General features: G+C 25.7%; 1 protein-coding gene across 1 annotated transcript in view; it reads left to right on the top strand.

The window, feature by feature from the left end:
* Positions 1–19,938, top strand: part of LOC119578623 (lon protease homolog 2, peroxisomal-like) — a 110,405-nt gene that overhangs the window by 37,277 nt on the left and 53,190 nt on the right. The gene's annotated exons all lie outside the window — the stretch shown is intronic.

Below are 19,938 nucleotides of genomic sequence, written 5' to 3'. Positions count from 1 at the left end.
AGTAAAAAGAAAGAAGGGAATTTTAAAATATATAAAAAAATGATACTTAAAAATCATAAATTTCAGGTTAGGTTTTTTATTTGTTACAATTTTTATAGTAGGTTTATATCTCTCTTTCAGTACAAAAAAGAAAAAATTTAATGAAAAAAATAGAAAAAAGTGATAGAAAAAAGTGTATATAAAAGTCATAAAAATTTTAGGGGGGTGGCATTAAGGAAAAGGATGGCTGCGCCGGGCAGGGCTTACCCCCTGGTGCTTCCTGCCGCCCAAAAAGAAAGACCTTGCTTTTTCCAACTCTGTTTGGTCTTTTGGAAAAATCAAAATCTCTTCCTCCCTTATACTTCTTTTTTTGTGTGTGTGAAAAAGGGAAATTATAAGGGGTAATTTTTTTCCTATTGAACTTTTTGTGTGGGATTTCGTAGTAAAAGAAAAAAAAACCCAAAAAAAACAAAAAAAAAATAAAAATTTTGGAAATCTAAAAAAAAAAAAAAAAAAAAAAAAAAAAAAAAAAAAAAAAAAAAAAAAAAAAAAAAAAAAAAAAAACTTAGGTTTTTAAAAATTTTATTGCATAAAAAATTTCTCACCCTTTAAAAAAATGAAGATCAAAAAATCATCCCACCCCCCCTAATTATCTCCCCTAACAAATAAGTCAAGTAGTCCTCGTAACAAAGTGGAAGAGGTGCTTCAGGCGGTTTTGACGAAAGCTTCGGCGAAAAGTTTTACGATTAAAAGGGCGGGGAACGGTGTCAAAAACCCATGAGCAAACTCAGGGCCATAATTTTATTTTTTGTTAGGACCAAGGCTCCGTGATTAGAAACGAGAGGAAAAAAAAAAAAAAAAAAAGGTGGAAAAAATTATTTTCAATTTTTTCTTTTATGAAAAAAAAAAATTTTGGACGTATAAAAATGTAAAAGGGTTAAAAATTTTGAATGGAGAATTTTTATAAAATAGGTAGGGTTTTTTTTTCCTTTTACTTTTGTTTTTTGTAATTTTTGTGTAGAAAACCCTTTAATCTTACACATGGGATCTTTATGTTTGAATATATATGTAAATAAATGGAATAAAATAGGAACTTAAGGTTTGGGATGTGTTTAGTTAAAACAGAGAGGAAATAAATTAGTAATGTAGTGATATGAAAAAAAAAAAAAAAAACTATAGTCGTTTTATATTTAATTGTTTTTTCATGATTACATCATGTTGTTAAGTACAAAGCCATTATAATTTTTTTTTTTTTTCTTTAGAAGAAAAGAATAATAATTTTTAAAAAATAAAGGGGTGAACAAGCATTTAGAAGAAAGAAAAATAAAATAAATGAAAGAAAAAAAGTAAATGAAGAAAGAGTGTCGGGGGACAGTTTAAAATTTGCATCTGTATATAAGTGTAGATGGGAGAAATTTCCAGTTTTTAAATTATTGTGCTTCAGTTTGGACAATGTGTCTGCAATATCGACTGATTTTGGCAAAAGAAGTATGGAAAGAAAATGAAGAGGAAAGGAAAAAAAGGGGGTGGAAGAGGGAGGAGGAGGAGGAGGAGGAGAGGAGAGGGGAGAGTGAGTAAAAGAGAAATATGAAGAGAGAGACAGAAGTAAAAGAAGAAAAAAAACAAACATGAATCAACAAGAAAAAAAAGGGAATGAGGGTAATGGGACCATACAAACCGTGTCGGAAGGGAAAAATTTTAATGAATGGATTTTCTTTGAAATTCTAAACACTTTTTTTGAGGGAAAGGAAAAATCTTTGTGTTATTTTACTGTGATTTTTGGGGTCCTTTTTGCCAACATTACATGGGTTATTTCTTTCTTTCCTAATTTCAAACCCCTTTTTTCTAAGGAAAATTTATTATATTTTCTTGCCCTTTTTTCTCTGGAGAAATCTAATGTCTGGATTTGTATCATTAAAATCTATGTAAAAAAAGAGTATTTATTAAAGTTTAACATTTTTATTTTTGAGAATCCATAAAAAATTTCCCCTTTCAAAAAAGAAAAAAAAGAAGGGAAGAGAAGAAAAAAAAAAATCATTTTGGGAACGGGTGCCATTTTGCATGCTTCATGGACAGTGAAATTGAATATCGTCATATAAAACATTAGGTAATCAATTAACAAAGAGTAATTGAAAGGGGAAAACACTGATTGGAAAAACTTTGACCCTAGGAAAAAGGCCCAATTTATCTCGGGTGGGATCCCAGTGTTTCTCAGACTGCTCAAATTTTTCTTTTTTTCTTCACTCCTGTTGGCTTCGGTCTTAACTGGACACACTGAAAAGGCAGAGGAAAGTCTTTTAAGAGCTAAATACTGAAAATTTTTCAATTTTAATTAATTTTGTGGTAAAGTTGTTTTCTCAGAGGAAAAAACTTTTTTTGATTATCTATAGAGATTTTGAGAATAGGTACCCGCTATGGAAATAAAAAATTTTGCTCTAATTGACCATTCTGAGTTAAATTAGTACTATTAAAGTCCCAAAAAGACAAAAAAAGTCGGTTTTTCAAATCAAAAAAAAACACCCATGTATGTTGTATGTATAAAAAAACTAATACCCAAAAAACATAAAAATTTATTGATTATGCAAGTTGCATAATATTTACTACTTACCATAACTTTCATCTGTAACTTTAACTTTAAGGCAACATTGCTGGGGTCATTTTTTGCACACACGCGTCTAAAAAAGATGAATAGGTTTTCTTAATCCCCGTACATGGCTTCTCCATGCAAAATAAGAGATGGGCATTAATACTTGTGCAACGAAATATCCTAAAAAAAGAAAAGAAAAAGAAAGAAAGAAAAAAGAAAAAATCTTAGTGGACAGAAATCAATGAAAATATTTTTACACCCCATTTTGCAAAAATAAGCTACAATATACTTACAGTATAATATTAAAAAATTTAACCCATCAAATAAAAAACCAGGGCACAGGCTGATACAAAACAGTACATTTTAAAACAGATACCTATACACAACCCAGCAACAAAAATAAATCTTAAAACCTATACTATGTTATGTTAACTGAGAAAATTTCAAATTTCGCAAACTATTAATATATTTCTACCCAAAAAAAAACTTCTTAATTTCACAAATTTCTTTAATTAAAATTAATGCTGTTGCATTTATTATCTCTTTTTGGCCTTTTTTAAGTTGTAAATATTATATAGTTGGTTTATTGTTGTGTATGTGTATGTGTAATTTTAGTTATGATGTATGTATGTAGTATATAATTTTATTTTTTTTTTTTTTACTTTTATCAAACAGGTTTCTGTCTTTATGAAAGAAATTAATGAGGACTGAAACAAATGATAAATGTCAGGGATCCATACATTTAGCTCACTACTCACTCACTCTTTTTCCCCTCTTCTTCTCTCTCTCTTCTTTTTTTCTCTCTCTCTCTTCCTCTCTCTCCACACACCCCACACACACCACACACACACACACACAACACACACCACACACACACACACACACACACACACACACACACACCACACACACACACACACACACACACAAAAAAAAAAAAGAATGGTTTCATCCCACCAAGTTTTCTGGAAATTTGAAATGGCTTAACTCTTAAATATCAATTACTACCCCTCCTCAAGTTCATTGACTTTCAAATGGAAATTATATACACAAGAAACAGTCATTTGCTGAAAAAGAAAAAAGATTTTGGCTTAAAAAACTAAAAAAATAAAAAAACCTTTGAAGATGCACTTAAAAACAGTAATGTTAAGAACGGGAATTTCTGAAGTGAATCATAACCCCTGCTTCACCCAAGCCAATTAATTTTCCCCAATACAGAGTTTAAAAACATACCATGCCAATGCCTTTTAGCCAAAAACTTTTGGGGGAGGATTGTTTTTTTTTTACCTGAGCAGGGAGGTATTTCAAAAATTTTGCGGGATTATAATTTTGTAAATTTTAAATTTTTAAAAAAAATTGTGGCTATAATTTATGCAAGTTTATTTCTTTTCCCTTTGCTTTTTCTCTTTTTTTGCATAATCCTAAAGTGGATTTAAACTTTTGTTTTTAAGTTCAGGTTATTTAAAACAGTCCACAGCCCCCAAAATCGTATTTAAAAAACTCTAAAAAACCTCTCTTGCTGGGGTATTTAAAAATTTTTTTTTTTTCGGGCATTGTCACGACTTATAAAAAACCATAAATTCCCACAAACTATGTAATTATTTGACAATCCCCCATAATGACTCCCCCTTATTCAGAAAAAAAACATACCACAATTTAAAACAAATTCTTAGGACAAAAACATTACCTTCAGTCAAGCGAGGCGACGCCTGACGAAAACCCCTTTAAAAAAAACACGAATTTAAAATCCTTCGGGGTGCTTTAAGATAAATTGCTCGCCCCCTTCTCAAAGTCTTCATAAACTTCTAAGAACCCTTAAGCGAAAATTTAAAAGCCCCCGGGTTAAATAAGAATATCGAGACCTTTCCCAAATGTGTCGAGATTTTTTCCCAGTGACAGAGAAGGTAAACACCATTGGGAAATGGGCTAAAACATATACTTATTAGATTTCTTTTAGTTGGGTTTTAAGTAATCATTTTTTTAGTAATTTTATTTAAAAAATTTATGAAGGATTTTAAGGGATTTAAAATGATAAGTCCGGGGGAAAAATTTATTTTAAGAAAGCATTTTCATTTAAACTAGAATTCGACCACATCATCTCGTTTTGCTTCACTTTTTCCCTTTTTTTTTAGGAGGAAAATTTGCATTACTTTAATTCTCATTGAAGTCACCTAGAACTAAAATAAAAATTAAAATAAAAATTATTTGAAAAACGTCATAAAAACTCGGGCAGACTGACTGACTGACTGACTGACATTTAGGGTGACAGACAGCAGACACCACGCACAACCACACACACACACACACCACACCACCCCACACACACACACACACACACACACACACACACACACACACACACACACACAACACCACACACACACCACAACACACACACACACACACAAATTTTTAAAATTGTATGTCCCCTCTTTTCCCCAATGCAATGGTACCTCTAACTTCTTTACTTCCTTTTTTGTTTTTGGGTTTATTTAGATAATTGAATCAAAAAACGACGAGAGAAAGATATACAAAGATAAACAAATTTTTTTTATTGTTTTCTTAAAATTTTAATTAAATTGATCATAGTTCTCTGTATATAAGCGACACGCTTGAACACATAAAATTTTTTAAATTAATAAAAAAAGTCTTTTGACTGTCTTAGCTGTATACTTCATGTCAAAAAAATGAGAATAAACAATTTGAAAACATGAAAACTTCCAGAAAAATATTTTTTTAAAATTTTCCGTTTTGTATAGTCCTCCTTAAAAATCTATTTAAAACCCTTTTCTTTCAGCCAAAATGGCGACTATACAGTCTCCTATGGCCAGGAAATTGGAATGAAAATGAAAAGACAATAGGATAATATTAAATGTAGAAATGCTAAAAAAAATTAGAAAAACATTTATGTAAAAAAAACATGAAAAGAAAATATTTCTTTCTTAAAATTCAGATTCTTTTCAGTTCCCCCCTTAAAAAAGATCGCATAAAACTTTTCATTTCAAAACCCAAAGTGGTGCTGTTAACACAGATGTGTGGGAAAAGTAAAACAAACTGAAAAGTAATAATTAGATTGTTAAGTGACGATAGTAATAGGAGAATGATGAGAACAAATAAAAGTAATAATGCTACAAGATTCACTTTCCCCTGGCGATCGGTTTTTTTTCATTATATATATGCAGACAAACCCAAGCATATATATATATTATATAATTTTTATATATATATATATATAATATATATATATAATATATTATTATATATTATTATTTCTATAAGTTTATAAAGCATAAAACACGCAACAACAACAGTAACAACAAATAATGATAATAATAGTAATAAAAACAACAATGATAATGATAGTAATGATAATAATTTTGAAAACAGTAAATAACAACAACAATAATAATAACAATAACAATAGTATCAACAGCAGCATGCAAAAATTCAAAACCTGCCCCTTCAATCAACAGATGGCGCCCGCCACGCATCACCCTCTCCCGGCCCGAGATTCCCCCCTTGAGAGACAGGTGCGTCCTTGGCAGGTAGTGTCTGGGTTGATGAAGTTTGTTGGTAAACACGCGAAAGAAAGGAGAGAGGACAAAGTAGTCATGAGAGTCGTCGCGGAGTCTTGACCCTCCCTCTTGACGTCACGGTAAGGTTATTTAAGGTCGAGAGGAGGCTGCGGTCGAGGGGAGGGAAGGAGAAAGGGGGGATTTGAGGTGGGTTTTAGGGCGAGAAAGAGGCGAGAGGAGAGGGTGAGGGAGAGAGAGAGAGAGTTCCGTTCTTTCCGGAGAGACGAAGGGGGGAATCCTATGTTTGTGACGAAATAATGTCATTTTTGTCGTTCTTTTTTTATCGTGTGGAGGGGTTAGGGGTATCTGGGGGTGAGAATGCAAGAGTTTAGGGGTTTATGTGGCGGGAGAGGCTTTGGAGAGAGGCCTATTGGCTTGGGATAATGTAGGCCTACTGATTCGGATTCTGAAAGTGTTTTGTACAAAGACTGTAAAATTGTATGTGATTTCATTTAGTTTTGAGAGCTTAATTTCTTTCTTGGCGTTTTTAAATTTGGGTTTTTTTCTTGATTAGTTTTTATGAAAAAGGGAATCAATGGTTACTTAATATATTTTAAAATTTGTGGCGTGCAGCTTTTGAACATGTGATAGAATTGCCATTCTGGATGTGGTTAATGTTACCAAGAATGAACCACAGAGATAGAGGGAGTGTGTACTGCCATTTCGTAGGGCTTAAGAAATAAAGTAATAAACAATAATTTCATTTTCCTCCGCCTTATTTTATTTAAAATGACGAAAATTCAACTTACTCCCACTCAGAGACTGAGTTCAGAACATATAAGTTAGTACAAAGTGCTAATAATAGGGGGTACAGGGGCTTCCCTCCTCCTGTCTGGGGAATAAATAGAAGGTAGGAAAGGTTAAGTTTGGATTTTGGGTTTGCACGATACCCTGGTTTTGGGACCTCTTCTCTGGAGGGCGTTTCGCTCTTGGTAATAAATATCCTGGATATATCAATAGAACGAGATAATGGACAGACTCTGTGGATAGAAGAATTTTTAAAGAAAGCATAAGTTTAGTTGGAAATAATACCAATTAGAAACAAGATTTAATATTATGTGTATATTTTGTACTACAATGTGTCAATTCTCTGGAAAAGGAAAGTGGGAACTTCACCACAGACTTATTAGAACCTTAATCTGCCAGTCTGTTTCAAGAAAAAAAAATATTATTGAGGGTATCAAATTTGAATTTAAATGATTTGAAATTGAAACTAGTTATATAGAAGAGTACGAAATCTCAGCAAATTAGGCTGAAAAAGAGATTTCGTGAATCGGCTGTATAGGGCTGTTTTTTTTTGTTTTTTTTTCTGAGACCGGATACACTATAGTAGACTTTTCGTAAGCCAGTCCAAGCACCATCTTAACAGCAAAGACATGGTGGAAGTTTGTTGGCCATTTCTGGAGCATCAAAGGCATGTAGGCCATGGTGATAGCATGATTGCTGGACAGCATTTGTGACAGGGTTGATTTCTCCACCTAGAAATTCCAATATTTTGCTCTCCTAGTATTGTTGATAAGAGTATAAGTGGTATGACATGTATGTAGTTTAATAGAAATGATGAAAAAAATCATTCTGAATACAAGGAAGCCTCTGTTACGTTTGATTGTTTTTGTTAACATTTTAGATTGAATAATTTTTTATCCAAGTTGGCGTAAATAGTTTTTATACAATCCCTTTTTTTTTAGCACCACTGGGTCATTATTTCTAAAAAAAATTTCTCATTAGCATAAGCAAATTTATATATATTAATATATATATATATATATATATATATATATATAATATATTATATATATTATATATATAATATATGAAATATGAATATATAAAATATGAATAATGAATATATATATTTATAATATATATAATATATATATATATATATATTTTTATTTATATAAATATATAATATAAAATTTTATTATTTTTATATATTTATGAAATTTTATATAATTATTTATGTATATATATGTATAAAATTATTAATTTTTATATATTGAAAATATTTATAAAATTTTATTAAATATATTTATTATATTTTTTTTATAAATATTTTATTATTTTTTTATATATATTTTAATATATATTTTTAAATATATTTAAAATATATTATATTATAAAATATATTTATATATATATTTATTTATTTATATATTTTATATATATTATTAAAATTATTATATTTTATTATAATATTATATATATATATTTTATTATATATAATTATATTATATATTATATTTTAATATATATTATATATGTTTATATAATATTTATATATATATTTTTTTAATAACATATAATTTATATATAATTTATATATATATTTTTTTTATTACCACACACACCACACCAAACATAATACTTAAATATAAATTTATATACGTATATATTATATATTATTATTATATTATATATTTTAATATATATTGTATATGTATATATATTTAAAACGTATATAAAATATATATATATATATAATAATATATATATATATATGTGGTATATATAAATTATGTATATATAAAATTAGTATTATAGATATTGTATATAAAATATAAAATTATTAAATATATAAATAAATATGTAAATATATGAAAAAAAATTTAATTATAAATAAAAATTAATTATATTATATATTATTTATATATTATATATATATATGTTGTGTGTGTGTGTGGTGTTGTGTTTTGTGTGTGTGTGTGTGTGTTGTGTGTGTGTGTATGTAATTTAAATTATATGTATATGTATATGTATAGTATTGATATGTATATGTATAAAATTTTATATAGTATATAATATATGTATATTTATATATGTTATTTATGTATATTATGATAAAATATATGTATTATATATATGTATATTATTGTTATATAATGTATATAGATGTTAATGTATTATGTTATATGTTATTGTATATATGTATTATGTTATATATATTTATAATATAAAATATATAAAATTTAATTATTATATATATATATATTATATATATAAATAATAAAATATATTATAAATGCATAAAATTAAAATGGGTATAATTTTAAAAAATACTATATATATATAAATGCGTATATTTTATATAAATGCGTATATATATATAAATGCGTATATATATAAATGCGTATATATATATAAATGCGTATATATATAAATGTGTATATATATATTTTAAATATAATATATATATATATATATATATTAAATGTGTATTATATATATAATATATATATAAATATAATATATAATATATATATATACATACATACAAAATATATAATAAATGTGTAATTGTATATATGATACTTTTTTATATATATATTTTAATGGTTATATGTATATAATCACACATTTTATATATAATATTTATAATATATATATATTATTATATATATATATATAAATGAATGTGTATATATATAAAGTTTTTATATATTATAAATGGATTTTATTAAAAATTGGGTATTTATTATATATAAAAATGTGATATCGTAAGTGTTTATATGTTAATAAAAATATAATATAAGAAAAAATTATTAAAAGATTATATATTATTAATATATAATAATTAAATAAAATAATATATATAAATTTAAAATTTTAATATATATAAATAAAATATTAAAATAATATATAAATAATATTAAAATATATATAAAAATATAAAAATATATATTATTATATATAAAATATTATATATAAAAATAATATTAATAAAAAAATTATCTTCTATCTATCTTCTATCTATCTATCATCTTCATCTATATTGTATGGATATCTAGAAATGTGTATGTGTGTATATATAATATTTTATATATATTGTATATATTTTTAAATATTTATTTTTTTTTTGTGTGGTGTATAGTATATAAAAATTTATATATGTATATATGTTGTGTGTGTTATGCAATATATGTATATATAGGTAATATATGCATAGAATGCATATATTATTTTTAATTATATATTATATATATAATAATATAATAAAAATTATATATATAAATATATATATATAAAAATTTATATATAAAAAAAAAATTGTTTTAAAATAATTATTTATATTTTATTGTTTTTATGGATTTAAGTATTTGTATTAATTATTTTTTACTTTTATATATACATTTTATATATATATATATATTTATTATTATTTAAAATTTAATATATTAAAATATTTTTTAAATTATTATATATCTTATTTTAATTTAAAATATTATATATATTTAAAATAAATTTGGGTTTGTTTTTTAAAAAATTTATATTTGTTTTAAAAAAAAATGTTATAAAATACACATTTATTTATTATTATATATAATTTTATATATTTCTATATATTTGTATTATATTTTTATGTATGTTTTATTTTGTTTTTTGTTTTGTGTATTGTAGAAATATTTATATTTTGTCATGTTTATTTAATTGTTTTTATGTTTTTATATATTTATATATTTTTAATATTTTTAAAATGATTAAAATTTTTTAATTATATATATCTTATTTATATATTATTAAAATTATTATTTTTTGTTAGATTTTGTGAATTTTGTTAAGTTTAAAATATATTTTGTATGTTATTATGTATATGATTCATTATTGGTTATATGCTATATATTGCATATATGCATATATATGTAAATACATATAATGTTGATTTTATATAAACAGCATATTTGATTGTCAAACACACCCCACACACACACACCACCACACACCACCACCCCACACCACACCACACCACACCCCCCACCCCACCACCCCACCACACCACCCAAAAACCACACCACCCCAAACCCCACACCACCCCACCCACACCAAAAACCCAACACAAACACACACAAACAAAAACAGATACACACCACACAAAAAACACCAAAACAACACTAACAAAAACCAAAACAAACACACAGAAACAAAACCCCCACAAACACAATAAACACACATAAAACACACACCACACACCACACACACACACACACACACACCACACACACAACACACAACACACACACATTATATAATATTTAAAATATTATAATATTATATATTATTTTATATATATTGTACATATATTATGAATATAATATATAAAATAATATATAATATATATAAAATAAAATATATATATATATATATAAAATTATATATATATATATGTATAATATATATATTATATGTTATATATATAATATAATATATATATGTATTTTTATATTATATTATATATGATATAAATAAAATTATTTTAATATATGAATTAATATATTATATATATATATATAAAATTATATAAAATGTATATATTATGTGTTTATATTAAAAAAAAAAATATATTATAAAATATATATATATATATATATAAATATATTTTAAAATTATATTATATATATAGAAATATATATATAATATATATTATATATTTTAATAAAATATATAATTTTAAAATATATATAGTTTATATTTAAATAAATAAAAAATAAAATTAATATAAATATTATATATAATATATATATAATATATATTGATATATTAATTATATGCATATTTTAAATTTTAGTATAATCTATAAATATTATTTTAATCTATATTTATATATTTTTGTTATATCATTATATATATAGTATATATAATTTTAATTTTATATATTTTAATAATATTTTAAAATATAATATGTATATATATTATTATTTATATAATATATATTATATAATATATTAAAACTTATTTTTTTTCAATTTTTTTTATTTTTTTTTCTTTATTTATTTGTATTTTTTAATTATTCTGTTTGTATACATATTGTGCATATATATATTTATACACAACACCACACACACCCCACACACAACACCACACACACACACACACAAACACACACACACCCCAACACACACCCAAACACACACACCACACCAATGTATAATAAAATTATATAATATTATTTATTATTTATATATTTTAATATAATGAATATACATACTTTTATATACATAAATATAACATATATATCATATAAACAATAAAATACATATATATAAAATTTTAAACATATATTTTTAATACATATATATATACATAAAATCTATAATACATATACATAATACAAATAATATACTTTAACAATCATATCATATACAATACTAACTTACATATACATTACTGCATCAATACAACATAAATAATCATGCATACTACTACATACATAATCATACAACATACAAATACACACATAAAACATACATACATACATAAACATACTACGTACATAATATGTTGGGGGGTGTGTGGGGTTTTTGTGTGTGTGTGTGGGGTGTGTGTTGTTAAATATATATGTAAATAATATTAAATATATATGTAAATATTATGTAAAATATATGTAAATAATATAAAAATATATATAATAAATATATAATATATATATATATATAAATATAAATAATATTATTATATATATATAAAAAAATTATATATAATATATATATATATATAATATATATTATAAAATGTAAAAATAATATAATAAATATATTAGTATATATATTATATATATTATATTATAGAATATATTTTATTATAAAAATATAAAATATATATAATAAAAATATATATATATATATATATATAAATATAGTTAATTTAATATATATATAAAAATTTATATATATATATATATAAATATATAAAAAAATTTTTAAAATTTTAAGATATATCAAATAATATAAAAATATAATAATATAAATATAAAATATAATAAAATTTTTTTTTTATAAAAATATATATATAAATTATTTAAAATAAAATTAATATATATATAATAATATAAATATATTAAAAAATTTAAAAATATATGTAAATATATATTAAAATATACATAAAATATATAAAAATATTATATATATATATATATATATATATATATATATATATAATATTATTATATAGGGGAAGAGAGAGAGAGAGAGAGAGAGAGAGAGAGAGGAAAAGGGAGAGAGGGGAGAGGACTTTGTGATGTGTTATTTAAGAAATTATCTGTATTAAATTTTTCATATAATATAATATATATTATATTTTATATATATATATATATATATTATATAATATTAATATATATATATATATGTATTATGTGTTAGATTTAATTAATTTATTATGTTTTCAATGATTGATGTAATTTATGTGTCAGGAAAATAATGTTTTAAGTAATTTTCATGAAATAGAATTTTTAATTGTGCAAATTTAATTTTGTATATATATATATATATACATATATACATATATACATATATACATATATATATTTATATTTTTATATATTTATATATTTATGTATTTATATGAAGTATATGTAAGTTATGTTTGTATATTATATGAATTGTTATATGTTTAATGTATTATGTATATATGTATATGTATATTTTAATGTATATGTAATGTATTTTATGTATATGATATTAAAATGTTTATGTATATGTATATGTATATGTTTGTATATGTATAGATATAATATATATATTATATATATATATATATAAAATTATATGCCACTTGTTTTGGGTTTTTAAAATTGTGATATTTTTTTTAAATGCAAAAAATTTAAGATTTTTTGGTTTCTATTTATTTGATATTTTTTTATGGCTGCATTTTTTTCCCAAAATTTTTGTTGTTTTTCTTTCACAATGTTGTTGCTTTCCCAGAGTCAAGTGTTATGGGTTTTCGAGGGGACGGGGTTTCCGGGGGGTTTGGGGACGGGGAGTCCTTTGTCCCATCTCCCAGGTTTTGGACCCTCCAGGTAGGCCCTATGGGGGGGGGTGTTCGTGTGCATTTTTTTGTGGTTTTCCCCGAGAGAATGACTGTTTTGTGATAACTCGGTGGGTATAGGGAAGGGGGGGAAAGGCAGAGAGGTTGTTGTATCTTTAGGTGGGATTTCGTGTAAGCGCTTCGTGAGTATAAGATCTGATTTAGAGGTGTCAGGGGTGGTAGTATTCGAAGCGTTAGTGTTTCCTTCACTCACTTCACTTTCTCCTCTCTTAGGCTCCCTCCTGCGAGCATGCCTTCTGCAGTGGGTGCATCAACGAGTGGTTGTCAAGACAGCAGACGTGCCCTGTTGACCGCCAGACTATCACATCCTCGCAGTTGAAGCCTGTGCCAAGAATACTACGAAGTTTGCTGTCGAAGTGAGTTACTTGGAATGTAGATTATTTTTTTAAAGGTTGATTTGAGGTCAAGGGGATTTTCCTTAGTGTGTGGCCTGATTATGTATTTAACTTATTTGATTTTATAAGTAGTATGTTTCATCATTTTAGGACTCTATTATGCAGTCTCTCATTTTACCTTTTCCATATCTTTGTTCCTAGCTCACCCTTCCTCTCTTCCTCTCTTCCTCTCTTCCTCTCTTCCTCGACTATCTCCATTTTTGTTTTGCCTCTAATACTCGCTCCATTTCCCTCCCTCCCCCAGACTGTACATATCCTGCGACAACAAGCCTCATGGATGTGCCTCTGTGGTGAAGCTGGATGCACTAACGTCTCACCTCGAGGAGTGTGAGTTCAACCCCAAGAGACCCGTGCCGTGTGAGCAAGGATGCGGCCTAGTCGTACCAAAGGATGAGTTAAAGGTACTCTGAATGCCTGGTATTACTATTATTCATTTTTTAAAAATGAGTTTTTATGTATTTCTGACAAAAATATAATAGCAACCTGTCAAATCCATCTCTTATATATGCACACATATATATGAAAATTTATATGTAAATACCAATTTCATCACCCCCAAATATATATATAAATATATATATATATATATATATATATATTATAATATATATTATATAATAATAATATATTTATGTATGATATATTATTGTATTATTATATTTGTATTTATATTATGTATGTATATATATATATTTTGTATATATATATATGATTATATTATATATGTATTATATTATATTATTTATATATATATGTATGTATAAAAATATAGTAGTATAAAATTTTAAATTATTATAAAATATATATATATATATATTATATTATATATTTTATATATATATAATTTATATTAAATATAATAATTATATTATAAAATATATAATACATATATATACCTATATATACTTTAACTGTTTATTAATGTTATATAACACATATATATGCATAAAATATTGTAATAATTTATATAAACTTATATATGTTATATATGATAATTGTATATATATATATATATATATTTTATTTATATATAATATAAAATTTTATATATATTTTAATATATATTTATAAAATATATATATATTTATATATAATATTATATAAAAAATTTTTTATATAAAATTTTATATATATAATTATATATAATCTAATATATATCATATAAATATCATATATATAAATAAATATATATATATATTATATTTAATAATATATTATATATATGTTAAAATATAATATATATATATATATAAAAATTATATTATATATATATATATATATTATATTATTAAAATTAACAAAATTTTTAATAGTGTATAATATATTTATACATATCAAATCATCCCTTATATTTATTTAATTTTATATTTTAAAATTTTATATATATTTTATAAATAAATAACATTTTCCCTTTTAAAATATGTATGTATATAACTATGTATTTATACATATTATAAATGTATACTTATATCAAAATTCATATAAAATATATAAAACAATATAAATAAATAACTATATACAAAATATACATATATAAAAAAAATATTACTATATACAATATCATATATCATATTATTAATTATATATATTAAATATATATTATATTTATAATAATATATATTATGTATGTATGTATGTTTGTATATGTGAATATGCAACATACAAATTATGTGTAGTGCATAAAATTATATATATATGTGGTGTGTGGTGGTTTGTGTGTTTTGGTGTGTGGTGTGTGTTTGTCTATGTATAGATATTTTTTATAATGTCTTTCCATAGTAGATAGATATAGATATGTGTATCCCTACTTACAAATTCATACATACAAAATACTACATAAAAAAATTTTAAAAATTTTGTAGATTATAACTTTCATTTATCCCTTTACAGGAAACCCCAAAATGCCTTAGAGAATTGCGCACCTTTAAACAAAATCAGTCTGGGGAAAAAGCTGAGTTGCAGAGGAAATTGCAGAAAAAAAATACCAGCTCAATGCAGAAGAGGGAAATCAGCTTTAAAGGATGATAAAAATGTACATATGCAAAGCTTAGGAAAACCCTTTTAAAACCTGTTTGGCATTTCCCTAATTCCAGATGCGGTGGACCAATTGCGGACGAGCGTATGGCACCTGTCATCTGTGTGATGCCCCCGGGGTGTGTTTTCTTATTATAAATATTTTTTGTTTTGTACTGCATGGGGTTTTGGGGTAAATGGATTGAAGATTTGTTGTCAAATGTTTAAAACAGATTGATTGGGGAAAATTAAAATTAAAGTTAGATGTTTTTTAAAAAGATTATTTGTTCTTTTGCTATAATTTTGCATGTTTGTGATTCCTGAGTATTAACTCAAAAATTTAAAAAGAAGAATTTTCTTTGGGAAATCCTAATCAAATTTTTTAAAAGCAAAAATTTTGCAGAATTATTATAAAAAATGGCTTTTTCTTTTTCTTTTTTTTTTTCATTTATAACAAGCAACTGCCCCTTTAGGGGTTTCATGCGAGCCATGCGCATCAGCAACCCAGATGAGAGCAATTGCGACCAAATGGAGAGGATGAAGTGGCAGGTGGGCTGCCTTTGCACGTGCTCGAGTTACGCGCTGGGGGGATGATCTCCAACCTGTTCCCTGCTACAGTATGACCTTGGTGGATGGGAGAGGGAGAGGGAGAGGGAGAGGGAGAGGAGAGGGAGAGGGAGGGGAGAGGGGGAGGGAGAGGGCATTAAAGTGCTGCCCCCTTTTTTTGGGAGATAAATTTTTATCATATTATGTTATACATTTGTATTAGATTATGTCATATTATAAATAATGTGGTATCTGTATATTTGTACTGTTTTTATTTTTTTGATTTGGGTGCCCATTTGCTAGCCAGATATGCTTTTGTGATTTAGGTGACTAAACCAGTTTGTAAAATTTTTGCTCTTTGTGATGGGATATGCTTTTATTGTTTTGGAATTGTGGTTTATCATTTCTGTTTTTATTTGTGCCTGAGGCCCAGTTGTGTGGCTTTTGACTGAAACAATGTCTTTCTTTTATTTTAGACCCCTTTTGTTTTGAAACAAGACCTACTTTGGGGGTGATTGAAAACGTAATACTATATAAGACTATTTTTTCATAACTTTTAATTGTATGGCATAGATGGATAGTATAGCTGAGACCTTCCAAATAAAAAAATATTACAAGCTGAAGAAAAAAGGTAGAAAAAAAGATCATAGATTAGATTTGTTATAGTTCATTGCAATTCAGGTTCAGACCCTTCCCTTTTGACAGTGACAAAAGAAATTTATCACAAAGTTTGGGGGTTTTTATTTTCAGACAGATTTTTTAAGTAGATTTTTGGAAAATTTCTGCATTTGATAAATTGGGTGTGAACAACAATTAGGTGGACTTAATTATACTTGTATTGTTTTACCTATGAACCTTTTTTCTAACAATTTCGAGTTTTTTGTGATGGTTAAAGCTTTAATGCTTTTTCTTTTTTGTGATGTATGGAACAAAAGCTTCAGTTTCATTAGAATTCTATGGTAAATGGGGGGTTTTTTAGAAAAAGTATTTATATCTTTGTCTTTTGTTTTCTCTTTTTTCTGCTTTCGATTTTATATGTGCCTATTTGTCTTAATAACTGTTGCCAGTGGTGGGCATGTACCTATATTTATGCCAACTGTTTTCCATTTTTTAAAATTGTTTTTAAGCTTAGATGGCTCTGCAAGTGCTAAGTCCCAAGGAGTTAATTTCTAGTACTGCATTCTCCTTTCACACTTTTCTTGTTTTTTAAAAAAATATTTCTTATATTGGTTTTGTGTTGTTAAAAAAACTTAATGAACTAAATGTCAATAAAAATATTACTAAAGCATTAGAATTTTTTCCAAAAAAACTCACTAAAGGGAAATCAGGTGAGGTGTCAGGGTCTACTAATTGACTCCCCTGGTGCCGAGCAGCTGAAAGCCATCTGCGTAAAACATGTACGAAACAAGACTGCAGGGGATTACTTTTCCTGGTGCACGGGGTTTCAAAAAAAACTATCCTTCTTGTTTTTGTCTCTTTTTATGCTGTTGTTTGTGTTTCTAGGGGAGTTTATGATTTTTGCATGTGTGTGTCGGTAAAACCTCAAGCTTGAACTGATGACCCATTGGGGGGCTGTGATCCGTCGACCCCTGAGTGAGTCTGGGTGCCCTCCACACATAATTGATCAGCTGATGAGAATGCCATGAGGGGGGGGGGCCGCCAGGGTTGTCAACGTTGGAGACCAGACGGTGTGTGTACCAAGGAATTTTTTTTTATGGCCTGTTCTTGGTGGTGGTGTGTGTGTGTTAGTTGATTTTTTTGGATATTTAGATTTTTTTTTTTTTTTTTTTTTAAGTTTGCATATTTTAGAACATATTTTTTTTTTTCCAAGGGAATAGTTTTTCATTTGCATAGTAACACTCCGAAATTTCTTTTTTTTTTCAAAATTTTTTTGCATATTTTAGAATCTCATTTTTTTTTTTCACGAAAAAAATTATTTTTTCATTTGCACATAAAACCCCGTTTCCCTCGTAAAACTTTTTGGCTGTTCCTTTTTCAAGAACAGTATTTTTCCAAAAGTTCTGTTTTCCTTCCCCCAGATGCCCCCCGCCACTACGAGAGCTATGTTGCAAGCGAGTCCCCGGCAAGCAAAAATGGTAGTCATGGGTTGTGATAAAAGCCCATAAATGACATGCTTTAGACCCCGGCCTTGTCATGACTTTGCACATGGGATAGAGGGAAAAAGAAAGAGGAACCCAAAAAAGAGGAAGGGAAAAACAGACAGATTGGAAAAAGGAAGGGAAGAGGCAAATTATTGAAGAAAGTTGCTGGCGCTTGGGTGGTCATTCAAAACTTTTTCCGTACAAGATTCTCTCTCATGTTTTTTTTTTTTTTTTTTTTTCTTTTTTTTTTGTTGTTATGTGGTTTAATTTTTTAAAAACTTTGTTTATAAGTATGATTTTATGATACATTTTTTTTTTTTTTTTTGTCTCTTTTGTTCATTTTATATGCTGATGAAAAAAAAAATGAACCTAATAAAATTTATGTTTTTTTGCCTGTATGTTCTTAAAAATCATAAACTGGTTATATAATTTATTTTTTTTATGTTATGATTTAAACTTGCATTTTATTTTAATATCATCATCTGCCCTACTTGATCTGATACTTTATTGTTCAAATTTTCAACCAAATGACTTCGTTAATGCCAAAGGGTTAAAAATCACCCATAGAATACTAAGGGGAAAGATGAGAAAGGGAAAATCTCATTTTTCTGTGATTTCCCTAAGAGTGCAGGGTTTTGGGGGTGTGGTCCCCTGGCACTTCAACTATGCATGTGACAAAGGGGTTTGAAATAACCATTTTGTGACGTATTCTCTTAATGTAGAAAAACAAAAATGATTGAAATTTTTGAAACAGGGCTAGGAAAAAAGAACTGGTATTAGTGATGTTATATTCCCCCACTCAAAAAAAAATTTTTAGGAGAAAAGCAAATATAGGGACATGCTTAAATAAGTTTTGGGAATACATTTTGGTTATTTTAAGTTTAAAATTTTTGTATGGAAAAATATGTTCCCCATGTATA

This window comes from Penaeus monodon, chromosome 11 (genome assembly GCF_015228065.2).
Source record: "Penaeus monodon isolate SGIC_2016 chromosome 11, NSTDA_Pmon_1, whole genome shotgun sequence".
In the NCBI taxonomy this organism is placed as follows: Eukaryota; Metazoa; Arthropoda; class Malacostraca; order Decapoda; family Penaeidae; genus Penaeus; species Penaeus monodon.
Note: the sequence above shows the minus strand (reverse complement) of the source record. Positions and strands in the feature narration are given on the sequence as shown.